Source organism: Castor canadensis, chromosome 8, assembly GCF_047511655.1.
Source record: "Castor canadensis chromosome 8, mCasCan1.hap1v2, whole genome shotgun sequence".
NCBI classification, from domain to species: Eukaryota; Metazoa; Chordata; class Mammalia; order Rodentia; family Castoridae; genus Castor; species Castor canadensis.
In genome coordinates, this window is record NC_133393.1 from 22001455 (window position 1) to 22025012 (window position 23558).

Genomic DNA, 23558 nt, shown 5'->3' on the forward strand with positions numbered 1-23558 from the left:
AAAAATTAGAAAGTATTTTGAACAGGATGAATATGAAACCACTGCATCAAAACCTGTGTGGTGCCCAGGTATAGTGGTGCATACCTGTAATTCTGGCATGTTCACATGATCACATGAGCTACATAGTTGAGGTCATCCAGGATATATGGAGGGATCCTATCCAAAGAAAATAATAAAAGTCTGTGTGATACAGGAATAGAGAATAATTTGTATCTTTCATGATTAGAAAATAGGAAAACTCTAAATATCAATTATCTAAGTTCCATTCTTAAGATGCTAGAAGAAGAAGACAAATTAACCATAAATAATTTCTCTTTTATAACAAAACACCAGAGGCTGGATACTTTATAAAGAGGTTTATTTGCTCACAGTTTTGGAGGCTGAAGGTCTCAGTTTGGAGATCCCATCCGTTCAGTCTCTGATGAGGGCCCCTTGGCTGCATCACAACATGGTTGAGAAATGGAAAGGGAACTGGCTGTGTGTAGGAGGAATCTGTAGCAACGGGAAGCCAGACTAGGCAGGGGACAGTCTTACGCTTTTGATGACACCAATTTCATGAGAACTTACTCCATGAGACCAGCATTAATCCTTCCTGAAGGCAATTCCTTCAATAACCTACTCACCTCACACTAGGAGAGACAGTGTCCGTTTATGTAGCCCTGGCTGAGCTTGAACTCTCAACATAGCTCAGGCTGGTCTCAAACTTGTGATCCTCCTGCCTGCGTCTCCTGAGTGCTGGCATTAGAGGCCTGTGCCACCACAACTGGCTTCCATCCCTCTTAATAGCACCATAGTGGGGGCAAAACCACCAGGACATTTACCGAATTCAAAGCCATAGCAACCCAAGATTCGTAGTAAGAGCAAAAATAAGTGAAATAAAGAATGGACAAATGATAGAGAAAATTAACAAAATTGTGGATTTTTTTTTTGAGGCAGGGTCTCATTCTGTAGCCCAGGCTGGCCTCAAACTCATAACTCTCCTGTCTTAGCCTCTCAAGCATTGGAATTACAGGCATAAACCACCATGCCCAGCTTCCAAAACTGGTTCTTTAAAAAGCCAATGCATTGATAAAGCTTTGATTAGATAGTTTAAACAACAAAAAGTAAAGAAAAGATTCAAATCATAATATCAGGAACAAAAGTGGGGTATATAACAACAGATCATACAAATGTTAAAAAAAACCCAAAATGTGTTTATAAACTTTATAGCTCATATTGTCAAATTGAATTTGGCCTAAAGCTGCCTCCATATTTTGAGCTCTTCGATTGAAACCTAATTTAGCGATGTAAACAAACTGCAACTTAAGATTATATTCTTGTAATAAATACTTGAGTCTCAGCCAATCGGAGCAGTTGAGGTTCAATCAGTCACATTCTGACAACTGATCAGACCCCATTCATGTAAGGCAAATAGCTCATTACACTGTGCCCAAATAAGGCAAACACAGAGCTATAACCAATAAAGCTTTTCCTATATGTCACTTCCTATTTCTTTCCATAAATACTTACCCTCATTGCTGGGCAAACCTCTCCAGGTTTGGAGGGCTGTCTGATTCATGAATTGTTCCTCACTTAAATAAACTGTGCTAAATTAATTGTATGAAAGCTTTCTTTTAACAATACGAAACAGCATTCCTTTGAAGTTTTTAAATTACCAAAACTGACTGAAGAACCCTGAATCAATTTTCTTTTCTTGCTTTTTTTTTTTTTTTTTTTTTTGGCAGTATTGGGGTTTGAACTTAGGGCCTTACACTTGCTAGGCAAGTGACACTCAGTGTCTGAGCTATAGACTCGGCCAGCGAGAGGAACAAGTTTCTGGCCTTGGTAGAGATAGAAAATTCACTCCTCATTTCCTCATAAAAGAAGTGAAAAACTTGGTATGAGGATCTCTCATGGGTATCAGTTACTAATTTGAGGTGCATCAGAGTCCTGGGGTCAAGGCCCTTTTCATCTATCCTTACACTAATTATATGTCCCTGTTTTCAATTGGATGGCTTAAGTACAGTGAAATTTACAGGGTTACAGGTGCCAGGAGTGCAGTCAGGGGCAGCTGTCCCTTTGTGAGAGGGCCATGTGTTTTGCCCTTTGCCAGTAGCCCATGAAACACAGCCCAATACCAACAACAGTAGGAGCCCACATCATCACATCACTGTTATCCCACATCCTGGCAAAGAGTTGTCTCTCTGGCACATACACTTATCATTTGATGCATCAAAGCACATTGACACTGGTTTATCAGGGTTAAACACCTGGGTGCTGCTGACGAGGTTCCCAGGGTTGCGGTCGCTCAGGATCTCTAACCATTGCTCCCGAGGGTGTTAAGTGGGGTTGAAGCAGATATGCTGATTACCATGGGAGCACACTAGATAGGTGGTATGGTTGCAAGTGCATGACCTGATGATGGAGCCTGCACAGGAATAGTAAGTATGGAAAAGCAAAGTCCTGGTGACAACACTTCCTGCTTGAGTAGTACGCATACATAGGTCACAGGATGAGGGCTCTGGGACCACAAAGGGAAACCAGATCAGTAACAATAAATAGTAATTATATATACTGCCCAAAAGAGGTAGACAAGAGCTAATAAAAGCTTTTCATCATGGGTCCAGTTGGCTATGGTGGTTTCCACCAAACCTATGGTAAAAGTTAGGGTGAGAACTACAGCAATGGATACAGACAAGGGGTGACAATGCATTATAGTAAAATAACCAACAGGGTCCACCGCTGCCTCCTTCTGCCGCTGTGGTGCTGCTTGTGTGCTCGTTCAGTGTGGACCGGGTATCTCTTTTGTGAAGCAGCAGCTGAGGAGACTCTGGCGTTTGCCATGGCCGACGAAAAGCCCAAGGAAGGAGTCAAGACTGAGAACAACGATCATATTAATTTGAAGGTGGCGGGGCAGGATGGTTCTGTGGTGCAGTTTAAGATTAAGAGGCATACAACACTTAGTAAACTAATGAAAGCCTATTGTGAATGACAGGGTTTGTCAATGAGGCAGATCAGATTCCGATTTGATGGGCAGCCAATCAATGAAACAGACACACCTGCACAGTTGGAAATGGAGGATGAAGATACAATTGATGTGTTCCAGCAGCAGACAGAAGGTGTCTACTAAAAAGGGAACCTGCTACTTCAGAACTTTGTTGTTCTAATAGACCAAGAATACATTCTCAATTAGAAAACTGCAATTTGGTTCCACCACTTCCTGACTACTACAGTATAGTTTTCTCTATTCTTTCATTTTCCCCTTTCCCCATTCCTTTATTGTACATAAAGTAACTGGTGTATGTGCACAAGCATATTGCTTTTCTTTTTTTCTTTTTTCTTTTTTTACTAAATGGCCAATGGTATGTTTTGATAAACATCAAATGGAGTTGGAATGGGGAAAAATACTGGTTCTGTGAAAATATCCCCTTTCTCCATTAGTGGCATGCTCATTCAGCTTTTATCTTTATATTCCAGTAAGTTATTTTGCTTTCACTGTTTTAACAAAAAAACCCAACAACATAAAAATCCTTGCATACCTTGTTTGATTGGAGAATTTTAATGTTTTCATTTATCATTGTAAAACCAAGGACAATTTTATAACTTTTTTGTACGTAGCTGTTACATGTAGGGCAATCTGTCTTTAAGTAGGGGTAAATTACTCTTTAAAAAAAAAAAGTAGATAGTTTTCCCTTCAAGTCCAGCATCTTGTTGTTTAAATAAACTTCTTGTTTAAAAAAAAATAACTGACAGAAAACAACTAGCCTATCCCATTAGATGGTTGATTCCTCAAGCTTCTGCCATTCATAGACTAGAGTAGGGCTGTTATCTCATTGTTTGTGGTCCCCTGTTGTTTCCCAGGAAGCAGAGTCCTGCCGAGGAAGGGCACTGACATTCTGGAGGGTGATTCCACACCATTAATCCAGATAGGGGATGCATTCCCACTAGACAGAATCTGGCTTGACTCAGCTTTAGTGGATCCAAGGAGCAATCTCTGCTACTTTGACTGCAGTGGGGATAGACAAAATAATAACAGAAGGGGCTCTTCAACAAGGCTTTAATGGTTGGACATTCCATTCCTTTACCCAGATGGCATCCCCTGGCCTGTAAGGGTGTGTGGGAGTTGTTAGGCTGACAGAAAGTCTCTCCCAGACCCAGTCATTGATCTTTGAGAAAGTCAACCTGAGGGCCTGCATCTGCTGCCTCAAGGTGAGGTCACCTATTTTCTTCAGGCCCCCCCTTATGCTCTTGATTAAGGGGGATGGGTATCCATAAAGGATGTCAAAAGATGAGAGCACTGTCCACTTCATGGAACTAAATCTAATCCTTAGTAATACTATGGGCAGTAATTGATCCCACTGCAGATGGGTCTCCTAATACAGTTTTTCTAACTGTAATTTTAGGGTTCTATTCATGCACTCCACTTTCCCTGAACTCTGGGGGCAGCAGGCCATATGTAATTTTCAGGTGATTCCTAAGCCTTTAGCCATTAGCTGTACCACCTCTGCCAGAAAGGCTGGCCCATTATCCAACCAAATAGACACAGGCATTTCAAATCAAGGGATGATTTCCTTTAACAGACATCTGGCCACCTCCTGGGTCTTTTCCGTTCGTGTGGTGAAGGCTTCTACCCATCCTGAGAAGGTACAGGCAAACACCAACAGATATTTGCATCCTCAAGCTTGTGGCATTTCAGTGAAGTCCATGATCAAGTTTTCAGGAGGAGTTCCACCAACACTCTGCACCTGAAGGGGAGCTCTCAGCCTTTGTCTGGGGTTATTTTTAACACATAGGGTACATCTCTCACATACTGTCTTACTTATGCTAGACAGCTTAGGGACATAAAAATGCAGGGCCAGAGTGGTCTCAAGGGCTGTTCACCCTGAATGAGTTCCTTCTTGGAACTGTTTAACAAATGTAGGGGCCAGCAAATCAGGTATGGCAATGCAACCATCAGCAAACTTCCACCATCGTTTGGTAGAAAATTTCCCTCCTCAGTCTTAAACCAAGCCTGTTCTTGTGGTGTGTACCATGGTCCCATTCACCTAAGGGGCATAGGAACAAGGCAGCGGTCAGAACAGTTGGGGCTGGTCCCCTCATGAGGGCTGCTTTTTTGGCCTCTTTGTCAGCTTTTCAGTTTCCCTGGGCAATTGTATCTCTATTCTGGTGCCCTTGGTAATGTAAAACTGCCACTTATTTTGGGGCCCACACAGCATCTAGCAGTTTGAGGATTTCCTGCCTATACTTGATATTTTTCCTTTTGAGTTAATGAGTCTCCTCTTTTTACATAAGGTCCATGGACATGAATGGCTTTGAAGGCATATTTAGAGTCAGTGTAGATGTTTAGTTGTACTCCTCTAGGGAGCGGGAGTGCCTGAGTGAGGGTGACAAGTTCAGCCTTTTGTGCAAAGGTCCCAACTGCCAGCAGGCAAGCCTCAATAGCTGAGTCCAAAGTCACCACCACACACCCAGCAAAGTGTGTGCTGTCCCGGACAAAGCTGCTGCCATCTGTGAAATAGTCAATGTCCAGATTGCCAATAGGCTGATTGGTTAGATCTGGCCAGCTCGAGAAAACCTCATCCATAACCTCTAAGCAGTCATGCTCCAGGGAGCCCAAGTCAGTCGGCAGTAGAGTGGCGGGGCTTAGAGTCTTAACAACCTTCAGCCGATGTGTGGGTTTTCACATAGCATACTCTGGTATTTGACCATCCGAGAGTTGGTCAGCCAATAATTTCCCTCATATTCCATGAGTGTCAGGACGGAGTGGGGAACACAGACAGTGAGTTTTTGCCCTAGGGTAAGCTTGTCTGCTTCTGTCACCAGGGCAGTGGTGGATGCTAGGGCATGCAGGCAAGGCAGCCAGCCTTGGGAAACAACATCAAGTTGTTTTGACAAGTAAGCCACCAGACAGTGCCAGGAGCCCAGTAACTGAGTCAGGACCCCAATAGCTGTTCCCTTTTGCTCATGGACATACAGGAAAAAGGGCTCCATCACATCCATCAGGCCCAGAGCAGGGGCATTTGTGAGTATCTTCTTGATCTCTTTAAAGGCTTTCTCTTGCTCCTTCCCTCACACTAAAAACTCCTGTTCTCCACACTTTGTGGCTTCATAAGCCAAGGGGGGGAGTAGTTAGGGATCCAGACTCAGCAGAAACCTGCAGCTCCCCAAAACACTATTATTAGTGTTAGGGGCTGAAATGGAACATATAGCCTGATTCCTGTCAGGGCTGAGCCTGCATTGCCCCTGGGACAGGTGAAAGCTGATGTATTTGACAGTGTTTTGGCAAATCTGGGCCTTTTTCCTAGAGACTTTGTATCTTGCTTCTCATAAAAGAGAAAGGAGAAGGCGCATCCCTTCCATACAGTCCTCCTGAATTGGTCCAGCCAGCAGGAGGTCATCTACATACTGGAGGAGTGTGCAGCCATGCTGGTTGGCTGAGAAGGCTTTTAGGTTGGATGCCAAGGCAGTTCCAAAAATAGTGGGCGAATTTTTGAAACCTTGAGGCAACTGAGTCCAGGTTGATTGCCCCTTTTCCCCAGTGTTGGGATCTTCTCATTGGAAGGCAAAAATAGGCAGGCTCTGTGGGGCCAGCTGGATGCAGATGGATGTGTCTTTAAGATCTAGGCAGGTAAAAAAACTTTGCCTCAGCTGGAACAAGACCTAAAAGTGTGTACGGATTTGGGACTATGGGGTGCAAAGTAACAGTTGCTGAATTTACTGCCTGGAGGTCCTGAACTGGCCTAAAATCCTCAGTCCCCAGTTTCTGGACTAGTAATAAGGGGGTGTTCCAGGATGACTTAAAAGGTTGGAGGATCCCATATTTTAAGAGTCTGTCAAGGTGTTTTTTAATTCTTACCTGGGCCTTGCAAGGAATGAAGTACTGTTTCTGGCTCACAGGTGGCTCCCGGCTTTAGTTCCACCACTACTGGCAGCACATTTTGGGCCAGACTTGGGGAGTTGTCTTCAGCCCATACACCTGGAATCTTAAAGGGAAGTTTAGGAATCTCAAGCAGCCTTCCTTCAGGGACATAGAGTTGCCATTCCTCTTCTTGTTTAACTGTGAGGATTAGAGTCTTTGCCTCAGGTCCTCTCAAATTTAAGGTTGTTGTGCCATCTGAGTCAAAGGTTATCTGTGTCTCCAGTTTGCATAACAAGTCCCTGCCCATCAGGCACACAGGGCAGTCAGGGAGGTAGAGAAATTCATGCCTTACTTCATGACTCCTAAGATTGCATTGTCTGGACACTACGAAGGGGTGGAAGACTCGGTCCCCTGTAGCCCCAATAATAGTTGTATGCTTGTTGGAATGAGGACCCACTAGTTGGGTCACAACTGAATGTTTTGTTCCCATATCCACCGTGAGATCAATTGGATGGCCCCCTATTTTCATTCAGACCACAGGCTCCTGGGGGCTCAGTTGAATGGAGCCTGGTCTGTCCTAGTCTTCCTCATAGCCTTCCAGGCCTGCCAGACCAACAATGTTTTCCTCCCAGGGGGTGGCTCCCCTGTGGGTAGGCTGATATTTTTCTTTGACAACTTGGCCTCTTCCTCTGGTCTGGGGGGCATTTGGGAGTCCCTGGCCCATTGGGGACATTCATTCTTTCAGTGCTCTTCCTGATGACAGTAGGCACATTGATTTTGCCCTAGTTTCTCCCTAGGATGGGGATGTCCTGGAGGCATTTGTCACCATCCTCAGGGATTGCCTCTGCCTCTGCCTGGATTAGCTTGGTGAGGCCCATCTGACTGTCCAGCAAGGGCTGCTACAAGGAAGTCCAGTTGCTTTTTCATTTTCCTGTTGACATCCTGCCTAGCCTCCTGATCTACATTGGCAAAAACCTTTGTGGCCACCTCCAGAAACTGACTAGCATTCACTCCAGCAAATTCCTCCAATTTCTTCATGGGCCTGGCCAACAAAAGTGGCATTGATCATCCACTGGTTTTCAGTGGCCTCCAGGTCAAAGGGGTGTACAAATGGAAGGCCTCACATAAATGCTCATAGAATTGGCTTGCACTCTCATATGGTCCTTGGAGGACTTCTGATGTTTTGCTCATGTTCACAGCTTTTTTCTTCCTTTCTTCATGCCTCCCAATAAAGCCTCCTGATACCGTTCAAGTGGCTGGCAATCTTGGCCATTACTGGAGTCCCATTGGGGGTCTTCCTTGGGGAAATGGGCCTGAGCATATGCTTGGGTGTTTTGGGTGCCCTCAGCAGCTTGATATTCTAGACACTTTAGAGCTACCAGCATTATATGGTGTCACTTTTCAGTATTAAATAGAGTCAGAAGAAGCTGTTGACAGTCTGTCCAGGTGGGCTTGTGAGTCTGGATGATAGACTGCATCAAATCAATCAGAGCCTGAGGCATTTCCGTGAATGAGGGGGTGTGATGCTTCCAGTTGAGGAGGTCTGTGGTGGTAAATGACTGATAGATGAGTACCCATTCTCCTCCTTGTATTTGGCCCTGGTCATAACACATGGGGTTCTGGGCTTCCCTCAGGGGCATCTGCAGGGCAGTGGGTGTCTGAGGAGAGGCGGGGTCCTCACAAAGACTGGTTAGATGTTCCCAATTGAGTGGAGGATGTGGGGTGAGCACTGGCAGACTCAGAGTGGGTCTGGGGTCCATAGGACTCAGGGAGGTCAGGGGAGTTGAGGCCCCTGAGGCTTTTGAACCAGATTTTGCAGGTGTGACTGTCCCTTGAGCTTCTCCATCCAGTGTTAGAGGTGGGAGTGCAGAACTGGGCACTGGTGGCAGAGGTGGACAGAGTGGCACATAGGGTAGTAGTATTTCCTTGGGTTCCTCAGCCAGTGTAGGCTCCTTTGTTTTCTCTCTACACTTGGAAGTTGCAGCCACCCTAGCTACCATAATCCAAAATTCCTGACTTTCCCCACCACCTAGCCCCAGTCCAAATTTCCAGCCTCCTCTTCTTCCACTTCCATACACAAATATAATGTTCCTATCCTTTGTACTTCTTTCTGTCATCCCAAATCATTTTTACTTGTAAGTCTTTTCCATGTAGTTCATTTTACAGAGCATGCCTCCCTAAAATGTCCAGGGTCTCACAGGTCTCAGATTTGAAAGAATTTAAAAAGCAACACAGTTGTAAAAGCATTTCTCTAGCATATGCAAGGCCCTGGGTTTGATCCCTAGAACCTTAAAAACATTACATTAGCATCAGCTTTCTACTTTCCCTCCGTGTGGCCCATGGGCTTTTCCTTTCAAAATGTTAAGAGCTGGTGGCATACACTCATAGACTCTTAAAACATCTTCTTAAACCTTATCGAATAAGTACCCAACCTAACCAAGGTCAGTCTAGCTGGCTATACAACTGAGGTAACTAGCTTCTAAGATGGAACTCAATAATCCCCATATCTGATAGTCACACCTCTCTGTATCCCCCTCCCACATTATACCAATATAGGGCTGAGTGACCATCAGAATAACTTAGAAATGATAGCATGTCATTATCAAGACCAGGTTATAAATGACACTGCAGGCTCTTGAGCTACAGGTACTACTGTTAAGTCACCTTGCTCAGAGCCTACTCCTCCCTTCCTTGGGGAAGTGTACTTTCTTGCTTTCACTATCTCTCTCTGACTCTCAATAAAACTCTACTACTTTGAAAAAAAACTTAAAATAAATGGCACTGTAGTTTCTGACTTGGTTACTCTTTTTCTCGGATCATTCACTCTGGTGATATGAGCTGCTGTGTTATGAGTGCCCTAAGCAAGGACAATATGATGAGGACCCAAAGCTTCCATCTAATATCCAGATGGGTTGTGATGATTGCAAACAACCATGTGAGTAAACTCAGAAGCAGATTCCTAGCTCCAGGTAAGCCTTGATCAATGTTGACCACAACTCATTAACCATAACTAGCCCACTTAGCTGCTTTTATATTCTTGACCCTTAGAAAGTATTTGAGATAATGAACATCTAAGTTTGGAGTGATCTGTTATAAATCAATAGATAGTCAATATATGAAATTAAGTTAATTAATTTTTGAATGGTCCCCTTCAAAATTCCACCTCTGAACATCAGTTTGTGTACAATAAATACATATAGTTTTATTTGCCAATCATAACTTATTAAACCTGGTGGAGATTCCCTTGTTTGGCCTTCAGGCAACACACTGCTAATTGGATGATTATGTCAACTATTCCTTAGTTTCTTATAACATGGCCACTAGAAATCATGTCTGTCCTCTAGGCAGTCCTTATGCTTGTTACTAGGTGGTAGAATAGTTTTGATCTTTGCTCAAAGAGATTATTTTCCTTTGGAGATTCATATTGTGCTTTCCTAAGGAATGTATATTGGTGTTGGACCAGGAGTCTTTTCTCTTTTTAAAAGTTTGTTCATATGTTCAATGTACCTCCATTTTTTATTGTACAAAATAATGGGTTTCATTATGACATTTCCACACAAGTATATAATGTACTTTGAGCCTATTCACACCCTAACATCTTCCTTTGTCCCCTTCCCCTCTCCTGGCCCTTCTTCTCCAATTAGTCCTGTTTAGGTTCATGTCTTCGTGTTTGTGTGTGTGTATCTAGATTACACATATGAGAGAAATGTGACAATTGTCTTTCTGAGTGTCTTTTTTCACTTAGAAGTAGATGATTTCTACTTCTATCCATTTTCCTGCAAATGACATAATTTCATCCTTCTTTATGGCTGAATAATATATATGTATGTATCTCATACTTATTTATCAGTTAATGGACACCTAGGCTGATTCCCTAACTTGGCTTTTATGAATTGTGCCCAATAAGCACAAGTGTGCAGGTATCTCTGTTGTGACCTGACTTATATTCCTGCAGGTATATGCCCAGGAGTGGTATGGTAGAGTTATATGGTAGTTCTATTCTTAGTTTTTTTGAGGAATCTCTAAACTGATTTCCATAGTGGTTGCAGGAACTTACATCCCCCCAACAGTGACTAAGGATTGCTTTCTCTTCCTCCTATCCTCACCAACATTTGTTATTGTTTGTTTTCTTGATGATTGCAATTATGACTGGGGTGAGATGGAATCTCAGTATAGTTTTGATTTGTACTTCCCTCAGGGCTAAGGATGTTGAATGATTCTTCATGAGTTTATTGGTCATTTGTCCTTCTTTTGAAGACTGTTAGATTCATTTGCCCACTTATTAGCTAGATTATTTGGTTTTTTTGGTTATTAGTTGTTTTATTTGTTAATTTTTGGATCTCTTATGTACTCTGGATATTGGTCCCTTGTTAGATGAATAGCTTTCAAAGATTTTCTTTTACTATATAGGCTATCTCTTTACTGTAATAATTGTTCCCTTTAGTGTGCAGAAAGTTTTTAATTTGATGCAGCCCCATCTGTCAATTCTTTTTCTATGTATTCTTCTTTTGACTGTTCTGTATTTTGCTATACTTATTTTACCCTACTCTCTCTCACCATTATTCTAGTATTTCCCATACCTCTATCCATATTCTTTTCCTCTCTTTATTTTTCATCTTCTGCTCCCTCTTCCTTTCCCCGTCCATTCTTTTTTACAAACTTATAAATGTAGGTAAATAAATGCCTCTAGATGTAATAATTTTAAAACTCCTAGTGTATCCTCTAAGTAGTCCCTTTCTTTATTTTCTAACCTTATTGGGGGTGTAGTAATGTTTTCAACTGTTTTGTTTTTCAATATCTGCAATTAATATCTTAATTGTTATTTTTGTTACTGCTGTCTGCTTTCTCTCCTTTGAATGATAGTATGGAAAGTGACTCTAAGAGAAGACTCTCCACTAAGAAGATTCTGACAATAATAAATAAATAAATAATAACCTGTACCACAGCAGATGTGCAATCACAATATGGAATCACAAGAAATATGAAAAATCAAGGTTACATACTTCCTCCAAAAGTTTATAATTCCCCAATAACTAAATTGAGAGATACTGAAATGGTTAAAATGCCAAATAATTCAAAAGTCTACTTTTAGTGGTGCTGGGGTTTGAACCCAGAGCCTTGTGCTTGCTAGGCAGGTGCTGTACCACTTGAGCTATGTCCTCAGCCCTAAAAGTCTACTTTTTAAAAAATGAGCAATGACCCCACAGGAACTAGACAGCTGAATGAAGTAAGGAAGTCAACTCAAGGCCTGGAGAAGAAAGTCAGTGATATGGATGGGAAGTTCAGTAAGGGTATTGAGATTCTGAAAAACAAAATAAAGACAAAAAAACCCAAACCCAGATGTGTTGGAAGTGAAAAATTCAGCAAAACAAATCAAAAGCACAATGGAAAACAAACCTAATAGACTAAACCAGCAGAAGAAAGAATATTAGGGATGAAGGCAGGCCAAGGATATTTTACATTTAGATAGCAATAAAGGGAAAAAGAAAAAAAAAAAAACAAGCATGAATACAACTTTCCAAAAAATCTGGGAGATGATAAAGAGGCCAAACTTAAGAGCTCACAAGGTAGAGGGGGAGCTGAGGTACAAACTAAAGGCATAAGAAAGTTATTCAATGAAATTATTGCAGAAAATTCCCCAAATCTAGGAGAAGATACAAATACAGGAAGCAAAATAGACTGGACCGGAAAAGAACCTCTCCATACAACATTGTAGTTAAAATGCCAAGTTCAGGGAACAGAGAAAAGATATTGCAAGCAGAAAGAAAAATTTCAGCTTACTTACAAAGGCAAACCTCAGACCTCTTAGCAGAAACCTTAAAAGCCAGGAAAAGGTGGAATGACATATTTCAAGTCCTGAGTGTAAGTAACTGCAAACCAAGAACAGTCTACCCAGTTAAGTTATTCTTGAAAATCAATGGAGAAATAAAGAGCTTCCAAGATAAACTGCAGCAATGCATAACCTCTGGAGTCTTTTCTTTTATCCAGGTTACAGCTCTTAGGAACCTGTTCAGTTTCTCATGATCACAGTATTGATCAATGCTTAACTAGATCTACTGAGAAATTTAGCTTCCACATCTGTTTTTATAATTTAATATTGGATCAAAAAGACTGGTTGGCCTCCTAGAATCCTCTCTACCTTATACTGAGTAGGAACCTATTAGAGAGCTGGGGAGCCTTTCTGAATTACTTCTGTTTTTAAGAAGCTGTGATCAAGCCCTTCCAACTCAAGGTGCCAGCTGTATTCTGTCCTTGAAATGGACTGTGACTATGAACTCAGATGTGACTCTTCAACTGTCATTAGAGAACTGATGTGTTAGAATGATAGCTTTTCAAATAAAACCCAGAAATATTCAGAAATTTCTACCAAGGAAGAAGTTGTTGTAGCATTTACAAGGAAGAAGGAAGCAGGATTTCTGACTTGCTGATCTGAATTGCTTGATTCTGAAATTTCTAGGAGACAACTGGGCAAATCAGAAAAGATTGAGATTACGGAAAGTATATATTTAAAAACTATCAACTTCTACAGGGAGAGGCAGCAGGAAATGAGAAAAAGAATAGGGGTGATATCATTTGTACCTCTCACAATGATTTACTGGAAACGTCCTAAGGGTAAGTCCTATTAGTAGTAGGAAAAAAATCTTCCAAAACATGCAATTTACCTTTTGTTTTAGAAAAACAAGGTGTAATGAAATATTCACTTATATATTTTAAAAATTGAGAATTTAGAATATGGAATTTTATTATGTAAATAAACAAACTTACTAAAGCATTAAGTATTGTCTGTTTCTTAATTACAACCAGTTTGCAAACATGGAAAAAGAAATATGTGGAAAGACTGATAGAAAAAAGAAGATGAGAGAGGGCAAAGGCCAGAGAAAAGAGAGAAGAGAAAAAGGAGAGAGTACATGGATGAAATTGTCCCAGTGCAGACATTGACATACCATTGAGCTAAAGAAACTTAAAATCTAGGGCCCTTCTTGCAGGAGTCTTTCGACGTGATCATATGTTTTCATGTAATTTGCAAAATTGTGATAATTGAGGAGTGAATAATTAAGGCTGCTGTCTCTCTCCATTCTGACTGCTCTTCCATCATACTTTTCCTCTGGTGATGTAGCAATGAAGTGACCACAGACACTCTGGAGATTCAGACAAGGGGAAGTTAAACTGGAGTAACAAAAGAACAGTGACTTATTAGATGGTGTGTTTCTAGCATAGAACAATGAATGTGGCTGTTATCAACCAGGAGTCTTCAAAATCAGAAGACTAATGACCAAGGGAATCTGCTGAGTGGCTGTCCTGTCCCGTCTCCTCTTTCACTGAAAACAGGCTGGAGTGCAAATATTCATAAGCTCTTCTCCCATCCCCTAAGTGAGCTGTGCAGACAGGCATAGCTGCAGGTCTTACAGGAATTCCAAGCAAAAAGAAAAATCTATAATCAATGATCACCAGCAACAGAAGAAAAAAAATCCATAAGGCACAGCAAATTCAGTGGATAACAGAAGGTAGGTGTGCCCTTGCCTAATCATCCCAAGGCCTGCTTAGCCATTAAGGCATGGCCGGCAGAGTGCCTCAGATGATGTTTTTAGGAGCCCACGAAACACTTGAATTTTTTTAAAATTAGAAGAAAAGTTGACATAATCCAACTTGGATTATATTCTTCTTTGTGCCAATTAGTCACAAAACATAATTCTTTTGTGTTCTGGGAATTGAACACCCAGCCGTGTGTGTGTGCTAAGCACATGCTGTACTACTGAGCTTTAACCCAATCCCAAAATATAAGTTTTACTTTTATAGAGGAAGAAGCCCACAAAAACAAAGGTGCTTTAGCACGCAATGTGGCTCTGGCCATCCTTGGTTTAATTTTTACAAGGTATAAAATAAAAACTCATTAATTGGAGACTCTAGAGTATTCTATGCATATCTACTCCCTAGTAAAGATATATTCTACACCGAGTGCGAGGCATAAGCTTAACATTGTAATTGCTTTGTTTGCACCCCCCGTACTGAAATTGTAAGAGGGAAGAAAATTTGGCATATTTATTGTAGAAGCCTCCAAATTAGCACTTAAGTATTTATAGGGAAAGTTTAATGTACAAGAATAGAGTTATATTAAGTTAGAAGTATACTGTAGTATGGCAGGAATTCATATGTAAATGGATCAATGTACTGGTTATGATTGTGGGGAACAGGTGGAAGAACAGACTGACTGCGTGTATGAATGAACAGAAGAACACCCGTCGATCAGATGTACTGATAGAATGAGTCAGTGAGGGAGACTCCTTCATTGGAACATCATTCAGTGGTGGATATTCTGGGGGCAATTTCTAAGTCTTTAATGCAGCTGAAGGTAGTCTGGCATGGTGGCACATGTTTATAATTACAGCCTCTTGGGAGGTTGAGGCAGGAAAATTGTGTTAGAAACTACTCCTGGCAAAGAAAGTGGTGAGACTTGTCTTAAAAACATAAAAACAGAGACAAAAAGAAAAGGGCTGGAGGCATGGCTTGGGTGACAGAGTGCTTGTTTAAAGGCAGTAGAAGGTAGAGGACGATGGGAAAGAAGACACATATATAAAACTAAACCCAGGCAGCGGAGAGACTGGCAAAACCATTGCCAATCTGGGAGATAATTCTCCAGTGAAAGAGCAAATGGTAGATGTTTGGGATGATGTTGAGGTAGATGCTCCTGACAGCCAGTGTGGAGACTGAGATTAGTGTAGATGTGAAGGAAGCCACAGGCCTGCCTGAGTTCTTTAAAGCAGTGTGAGCAAAGAGAAGAGCAGAAGGCTGACGACTCAGCCGTAGGCGTGGTTTCAGGGCATGAGAAGAAGGGTAATTCAAGGAAGCCAGAAGCAGATGCCAGACCCAAGGAAGACCTCTGGAACACCCTCTAGCCTCCTCACCCCCACCTCCTCTTCCTCCCTTCTGTTCTCCAGTCTCTCTGGCTCCTTTGGTTGGGGAAGGGACACCTAGTGGATAGAGCTCAGGCAAGGTTTGTATTTCAGCTCCACCCTTTCTGGGCTGACCTAATTTCTCTGTCTTGGCAGTGACTCTTAACATCCTTCATTGAGTTCTTTTGAGGTTGAAGCATACAGGTGTTTGCCAAGTGCTTGGCTCTGAGAGGCCACCTCCCTCCTTTCCAGTCCTGTCAAGCTGATAGTTTGAGAGGTAGAGCACAAGTGACAAGGGTACATTCTGCAGGGAGGGAAGCCTTGACCTGCATCTTGCTCTTCTCACTGGCTCTGTGATCTCGGGCAAGATATTAACCTTTCTGTGTCTCATTTTTCTCACTTGTTAGATGGAGGAGAGAGAGAGAGAGAGAGAGAGAGAGAGAGAGAGAGAGAGAGAGAGAGAGTGTCTTGTTGTCATGAGGATTAAATGAGTTTGTCTGTGTAAAAAAAAAAAAAAAGAAGAAGGGTAATGAAGAGACTGCTGGTTTTCATTCCTGGGGTGACCACTAAGCACAGGCAGGTGCGAGGCCTGAGTGAGACAAACTGCCCCTTTTCCCCACAGCTTTATGGACTTCCTAGACTCCCTCCTTGGTATGTCCGCTTCAGATTGTCTCTTGAATGTGAGATTCCAGTCATCATGAGATACTTCTGTGATGGGACAGGTTGGGAGGGACTTCAGAGCAGATTGATAGCAGAGGGAGGGAGGGAAAGTGTTAGGGAAAGGATGAACCTCAATGTGTGCAGAGCTTTGAAGATGCTCTGTTCATGGAAAATTCTGGTAGACATTTCTCTCTATCCAATATACAGTGGGTGAAAGGCAGCATCACTAGTTTCTGGCAGACTAAGCCGCTGATAAGGTCCAGCTGCAAGGATGTGTGTAAGAGAAACTGTGTTCAGCATGCTTGGGACCCATACAGGCGTGGTGAGGACAGCAGGAACAAAGGAGTTTCACAGCAACAAGAGCGGAGGTGGTGGGTGGGGAGAGCCAGCCACGGAAGCCTGCATTTTCTGTGCAAATCTGGAAAAGTCCATGGCTGGCTCCAAAGGGCAGAATGTGACTGACTGCAGAGTCTGTTGTCAGGACAATGAGAATTGATAAGGAAGCTCATATTCAGACTTTTTGTCAGTTATGATGATGGAGGGCTAAGGAAGAACACAGTAAAAGGAAGAGATTTTAAAGTTAACTCTTAAAATACCATCTCCCTCTAAGCTTCCAGGTGAAGGGAGGGCATGTGGTGCATCTTTGCGCTCTTTTTTTTTGCAGTGGTGGTAATGGAACCCAGGATCTTGTGCATGCTAAGATGCACTTTACCACTGAGCTACATCCCCGGCTACTGTACTCATTCTTGATGGATTGTGATGGAAGACATTTATGGATAAATATGGAGAGGGAATTTGAATAAATCAACTAATTTGTGCAGAACTGGGCATATTTTAGAGATTTTTTGGGGGGCAGTACTAGGGTCTAGAGTTTGACTCAGGGCCTTGTGCTTGCTAGGCAGTTCTCTACCACTTGAGCCAGGCCTCCACCCCTTTTTGCTTTAGTTATTTTTTGAAAGGGTCTCTTGTGTTTTCCCTGGGTTGGCTTCTAATAGTGATCTCCTACCTATGCCTGTAGCATAACTGGGATTACAGATGTGTACCACCATGCCCTGCTTATTTGTTGCCTGGGTTTACCTGAAACCTTGATCCTCCCAGTCTCTGCCTCCCAAGTGACTGGAATTATAGGCATGAACCACTGCGCCTAGCTCTTTTGGGGGGTGGGGTTTAAGACAGGGTCTCAGTATGTAGCTCAGGCTGGCTTCAAACTTGCCTTAGCCTCCCAAGTTCTGGCATCCCAGGTCTGTATCAACTGCCCAGCTTCACTTTTTGGATTCCTTAGCTACTAAAACTCACAAATGATGGTGAGTAGGGCCTGAAGCAGAGGTGGACTTCAGGAGGTAAGATTCTTGCATAGGTCACTGGAGATTGTTAGAGAGGTCCTTGCCGGTCTGCCTGCTCTTGGAACAACCTCCACCACTCTTCCTTCCTGTCACTATCCCTGTCCCCAGTGCCGCACAGAGGATGGCACTGAAAAGCCGTTGTGGAAGAAGGAAGCTCATCGTCTACATCAGCAATTCCCCTAACTCCCACATTCTGGATCAATGCTCAGCGCCAAGAAAGAGGAAGAGGGAGACCAGGTAACGTGAAGATCTGACTCCGGGGAGACGTGGATGCCAATAGCAGAGCTTGCGGTGAGTGTCACTGCTGCTGACATCTCCTCACTGGCCCAGTGACAACATTTGGGTTAGGGAGATGAGAAGTGAAAGAAAACCCACGCTTAGAGGGATCACATTTCCTAAAAATAATTGAAGTAATAAAGCACACCTGAGAGTCTTAGAGTAAAAGTTATCACATGATCTGAGGGTCCTGGGAATGCCCTGCTTTCTAGCCACTCTCATCCTACAGTTGTGTTCTAGAATTTTCCAGTAGAAAGTCACTGCTTTGGGTAAATGTAGTTTGTTTATTGTTTATCTTAAAGTGCAATATCTTTTACATGTGTATATTTAGCCAGGCTTAGTGGTACATGCCTATAATCCCAGTACTTGGGAGGCTAAGGCAGGAGGATCACAAGTTTTAGGCCAGCCTGGGCTATCTAGTGAGACACTGTGTAAAAAAAAAAAAAAAAGCAACAAAAAACAAGTTTTGAGAATCGGAAAACCATCCCCAGACATTTAAGGGACCCTGACTAGCAAAAAGTAAATAAATAAAATAAAAAAACAAATGTTTGAGAACTTATACTTACTCATTTTAAACATATGATAAAGCTATATTAAAACAAAATGTGACACTAGTATTAGAAACATACAGATAAGGCCAGGCGCAGTGGCTTATACCTATAATCCCGCCCACTTGGACGGTGGAGATTTGAGGATTACTGTTTGAGGCCATCCCAGGCAAGCTGAGCATGGTGATGCCCACCTGTGATCTCAGCTATGTGGGAGGCCACAGGTAGGAGGATCGTGGTGTGAAGCAGGCCTAGGGTAAAAATGGGAAACCCTACCTGAAAAATAACTAAAGTATAAAAGGGCTGGGGGCATGGCTTAAGTGGTAGAGCATCTACCTAGCAAGCACAAGGCTCTGAGTTCAAACCTTAGTACCATCAAAAAACAAAAACAACAACAACATAACAAACCCTAAAACCAAAAAAGACTATTCAGATAGGCTTGTGGATCAGAGTAGAGAACCCAGAATCCTCACGTACACGACTAGGAATACACAATCAGAAAAAAGACAATCTGTTCCTTGGATGTGTGAAAGCAACTTAGGTTGGGTCTTTTCTGTCAAAGGATTTAATCAGTGATCGCTGCTGTTATAAACGTTAGTCTAACTCGCTTCCCATATACTTGCTTCATGGACTCAGCTTAACCTGATGAACGTTTCTATTAAGAACAAAGAGTTGTTATCCTCAGCTCTGCCAGGACAAGAATTCTGCTAGATGCCCTGGTTCCAGAGCTAATAACTCAAAAAGTTATTGCTTCTCTAAACTTTTAAACTTCTTTGTTCCCAAAGTCCCCTCCTCACCTGGCCCCTTTCTAATTAGCCAACCATGTAGGCTGTGATCCCCAAACCTGCCCAATCCAGGGGCAGGGAAGGGACAGCATGGTGTCAGATAAAACCCCGGAGGACCTCCTGCCTGGTGTGCATACCTCCCAGACTTCCTGGTGTGCACCCTTCTGCAGAAGTAAATTTTGCCTTGCCTACTGACTTCTGAGTAGTGTCATTTCTCTGTGACACTCTAATATCTTAAAGATATTTCCAACAGGCAGTACTAGGAAATCTAGATATTCACATACAACATAATGAAGTCAAGTCCTTATGTACAATCATCTATAAGAATTAACTCAGAGAAGATAAAAGAGCTAAATATAGCCAAAAATATTAAATTCTTAGAAGAAAACATAGAGGAAAGCTTCATGGCATTGACTCTCTTGGGAATGACGCCAGACAAAAGCAGAAATAACAAATGGAACTCCCAGTTCGTGAATTGTGTTTGTTTTTTGAGACAGGGTCTCATTATGTAGCCGGCCTCCAACTTGCAATCCTCTTGCCTCAGCCTCCCAAGTTCTGGGTTTACAGGCATACATGATCATGCCTGGTCAAATTCATAAATCTTTAACACTTCTGTAAATCAATGAGAACAATCAATAGAGTGAAAGACAACCCATAATATGGAAGGAAATATTTGCAGATTATCTTTCTAATAAGAGATTAATAAACAGAATATACAACACATATTCATCAACAAATATATACGCATGTATTTCAGCAACAAAACAAAAGACATAACCTGAATAAAATTCTCAACAAAACACTAGTAAACTAAATTCAACAGCACATTAAAAGGACCATTTAGCATGATCACTTGGGGTTTTCTGGGATATACAAGGTTTCAACATATTCAAATCTATAAATGTGACATACCATATTAACAGAATAAAGAATAAGAAACAAATGATCTTAACAGGTGCAGAAAAAGAATTTCTCAAAATTCAGCATTGTTTCATGATTTTAAGAAACCTCAGTGGATGAGATCTAGAAGGCAAGTAGCTCAACACAATAAAGGCCATATATGACAAACCCACACCTAACATCATACTCACTGGTGAAAAATTGAAAGCTTTTCCCCAAAGGAACCCTCTTACACTGCTGGTGGGAATGTAAACTAGTACAACCACTCTGGAAAAAAATTTGGAGGCTACTTAAAAATCTAAACATTGATCTACCATATGATCCAGCAATACCACTCTTGGGGATATACCCAAAGGAATGTGACACGGGTTACTCCAGAGGCACCTGCACACCCATGTTTATTGCAGCACTGTTCACAATAGCCAAGTTATGGAAACAGCCAAGATGCCCCACTACTGACGAATGGATTAAGAAATGTGGTATTTATACACAACGGAATTTTATGCAGCTATATAGAAGAACGAAATGTTATCTTTCACAGGTAAATGGATGGAATTGGAGAACATCATTCTGAATGAGGTTAGCCTGGCCCAAAAGACCAAAAATCGTATGTTCTCTCTCATATGCGGACATTAGATCAAGGGCAAACACAACAAGGGAATTGGACTTTGATCACATGATAAAGCGAGAACATACAAGGAAGGTATGAGGATAGGTAAGACATTCAAAAAACTAGATAGCATTTGTTGCCCTCAATGCAGAGAAACTAAAGCAGATACTTTAAAGCAACTGAGGCCAATAGGATAAGGGGACCAGGAACTACAGAAAAGGTTAGTTTGAGAAGAATTAACTTAGAAGGTAACACACATGTACAGGAAATCAATGCATGTCAACTCCCTGTATAGCTAGTCTTATCTCAACTAGCAAAAACCCTTGGTCCTTCCTATTATTGCTTATACTCTCTCTTCAACAAAATTAGAGATAAGGGCAAAATAGTTTCTGCCTGATAGCTAGGAGTAAGGGGGGGTAAGGAAGGGAGGAGGGTAAGGGACGGGATGGGGGGAAGAGGGGAGAAATACCCAAGCATTGTATGCACATATGAATAAAATAAAAATTAAAAATAAATAAATAAATAAATAAATAAATAAATAAATAAATAAATTTAGGGAGAACAGATCAACTGTTGATAAAAAAAAAAAAAAGAAAAAGAAAAAGAAAAAGAAAGCTTTTCCCCTAAGGTTAGGAACAAGACAAGGATGTCCACAACTTTTATTCAACATAATACTAGAAACCCTAGCCAAAGCCATTAGGTAAGACAAAGAATTAAAAGGCATCCAAGTTCAAAAGAAAGAAGTTAAATTGTCACTGTTTGTAGACATCATGATCACATATACATAGAAAACTGAAAGACACCAACAAAAGGTATAAACTAATAAAGCAATTCAGTAATGTTGCAAGATACAAAAATCACTACACAAAAATCAGCAGCACTTCTTTACCCCAATAATGAAATATCTTTGAAAAAGAAATTAAAGGAGGCTGGGAGTGTAGCTCAGTGGTAGAGCACTTGCCTAAGATGCATGGAATCCTGGGGTTCAATCCCCCCCAAAAAAATCAAGAAAAGAATCCTATGTATAATAACTGAAAATAAAGAAATAAATAAGTAAAATTCTCAGGAATAAATTTAAACAAAGAAGTGAAGAACTTACACACTGAAAACTAAAATATTAATGAATGAAACTTTCCATTTCTTTAATTTTTTTCTCTTGCCTAATAGCTTTGGCTATAGAAATGATGAGAGGGCATCTTTGTTGTGTCCTTAATCTCTCAGGAAAAGCTTCCAATTTTTCACCATTGAGTATGATGTTTGCTCTGGACTTGTCATATATGACACTTGCTGTGTTGAGCTATAGGCCTTCTACATCTTATAAATGAAATCTACACTAATAAATGAAAGGATATAAATGGAAATATATCCCACATTCATGAATTAGAAGAATTAATATTGTGAAAATGCCCATACTATCTAAACTAATTTTAGACTCAGTGCAACCTCCATCAAAACTCCACTAACCTGTTTTAAAGAAATACAAAAAAACTAAAATTCACATGGAACTACAAAAGACTGAATAGCCACAGCAATCTTGAGCAATAAGAACAAAGCTGGAAGCATCACACTATCTGACTTCAAAATATGCTAAAAAGCGATAGCAACCATAACAGTATGGTATTAGCATAAAAACAGACACATCAACAAATGGAACAGCATAGTTTCATTAAACAGTTGACCACTCGTTTCTGGTCAACTGATTTTCAACAAAGTTCCCAAGAAAAAACAACGGAGAAAGGACAGCATTTTCAATAATGTTGGGAGAAGTGTACATCCACATGCAGAAGAATGAAATTAGACCTCATAACATACGTACAAGTCAATTAACACAAAGACTTAAGCATAAGACCTGAATCTACAAAACCCACTAGAAGAAAACAGAAAGGAAAAGTTTCATGACCTTGGTCTGGGCAGGGATTTTTTTTTTATATGACTACAAAAACAGGCAACAAAAGCAAAAAGACAGATGAAATTTTATCAAAATAAAAGTCTCCTGTACAGCCAAAGAAACAATCAACAGGGTGAGTAGACAATTGCAGAATGGGAGGAAATATTTGCAAATATCTGATAAGGGATTAATATCTGAAATATATGAGGAACTCAAGCCACTCAATAGCAGATGAATCACTATGTGAAATGAAAGAAGTCAGTCACGTATTATATGATTCCATTCATATGAAATGTCTAGAGGGGAAATCTATAGAGACAAAAAATTGATTAGTGATTGTTTAGGGCTGGTGAGGATAAGGGGATAACAAAGGGTATGGGGTTTCCTTTTGGGGTGACAAAAATGTTCTAAAATGGACTGTGATGTGATTGCATGTATCTGTGAATACACTAAAAACCACTGAATTATACATTTTAAATGGATGAATTACATAGCATATGAATTATATCTCAATAAAGCCATTATAAAAGAAAATTAGTAAGTATAAAGTCGCAAAGTTATAGAAACTTCAAAATTCTTGCATAGGGACTGTTTGAATTTGCTGTGCTATAAATGGAGGAATTTAATCTTTTATTCCACTTTTGCTCTTTCCTAGTCTCTTTTAAAATTCTAATCCAATAATCTCTTGCTTCTACCAGTCAGATTGCATTTATTGGTGTCAAAACTCAACCCCTCCTGTGATGGGCAATCAATGGTAGCATTTGGGAAATGTGGGAATTTGTTTCCTTCATCCCATCTACTGGCCCCACATTTGTGTAT

General features: G+C 41.1%; 1 long non-coding RNA gene and 1 pseudogene across 1 annotated transcript in view; one reads left to right on the forward strand and one right to left on the reverse strand.

Annotated features, from left to right (window-relative positions):
* LOC141425650 (uncharacterized) overlaps positions 1–23558 on the reverse strand; it is a 32307-nt gene that overhangs the window by 3444 nt on the left and 5305 nt on the right. Inside the window, exon 3 of the long non-coding RNA XR_012450680.1 lies at positions 85–156. This is a non-coding gene — a long non-coding RNA (uncharacterized lncRNA). The remainder of the gene's footprint in view (positions 1–84; positions 157–23558) is intronic.
* Positions 2727–3686, forward strand: LOC109686674 (small ubiquitin-related modifier 2 pseudogene; annotated as a pseudogene).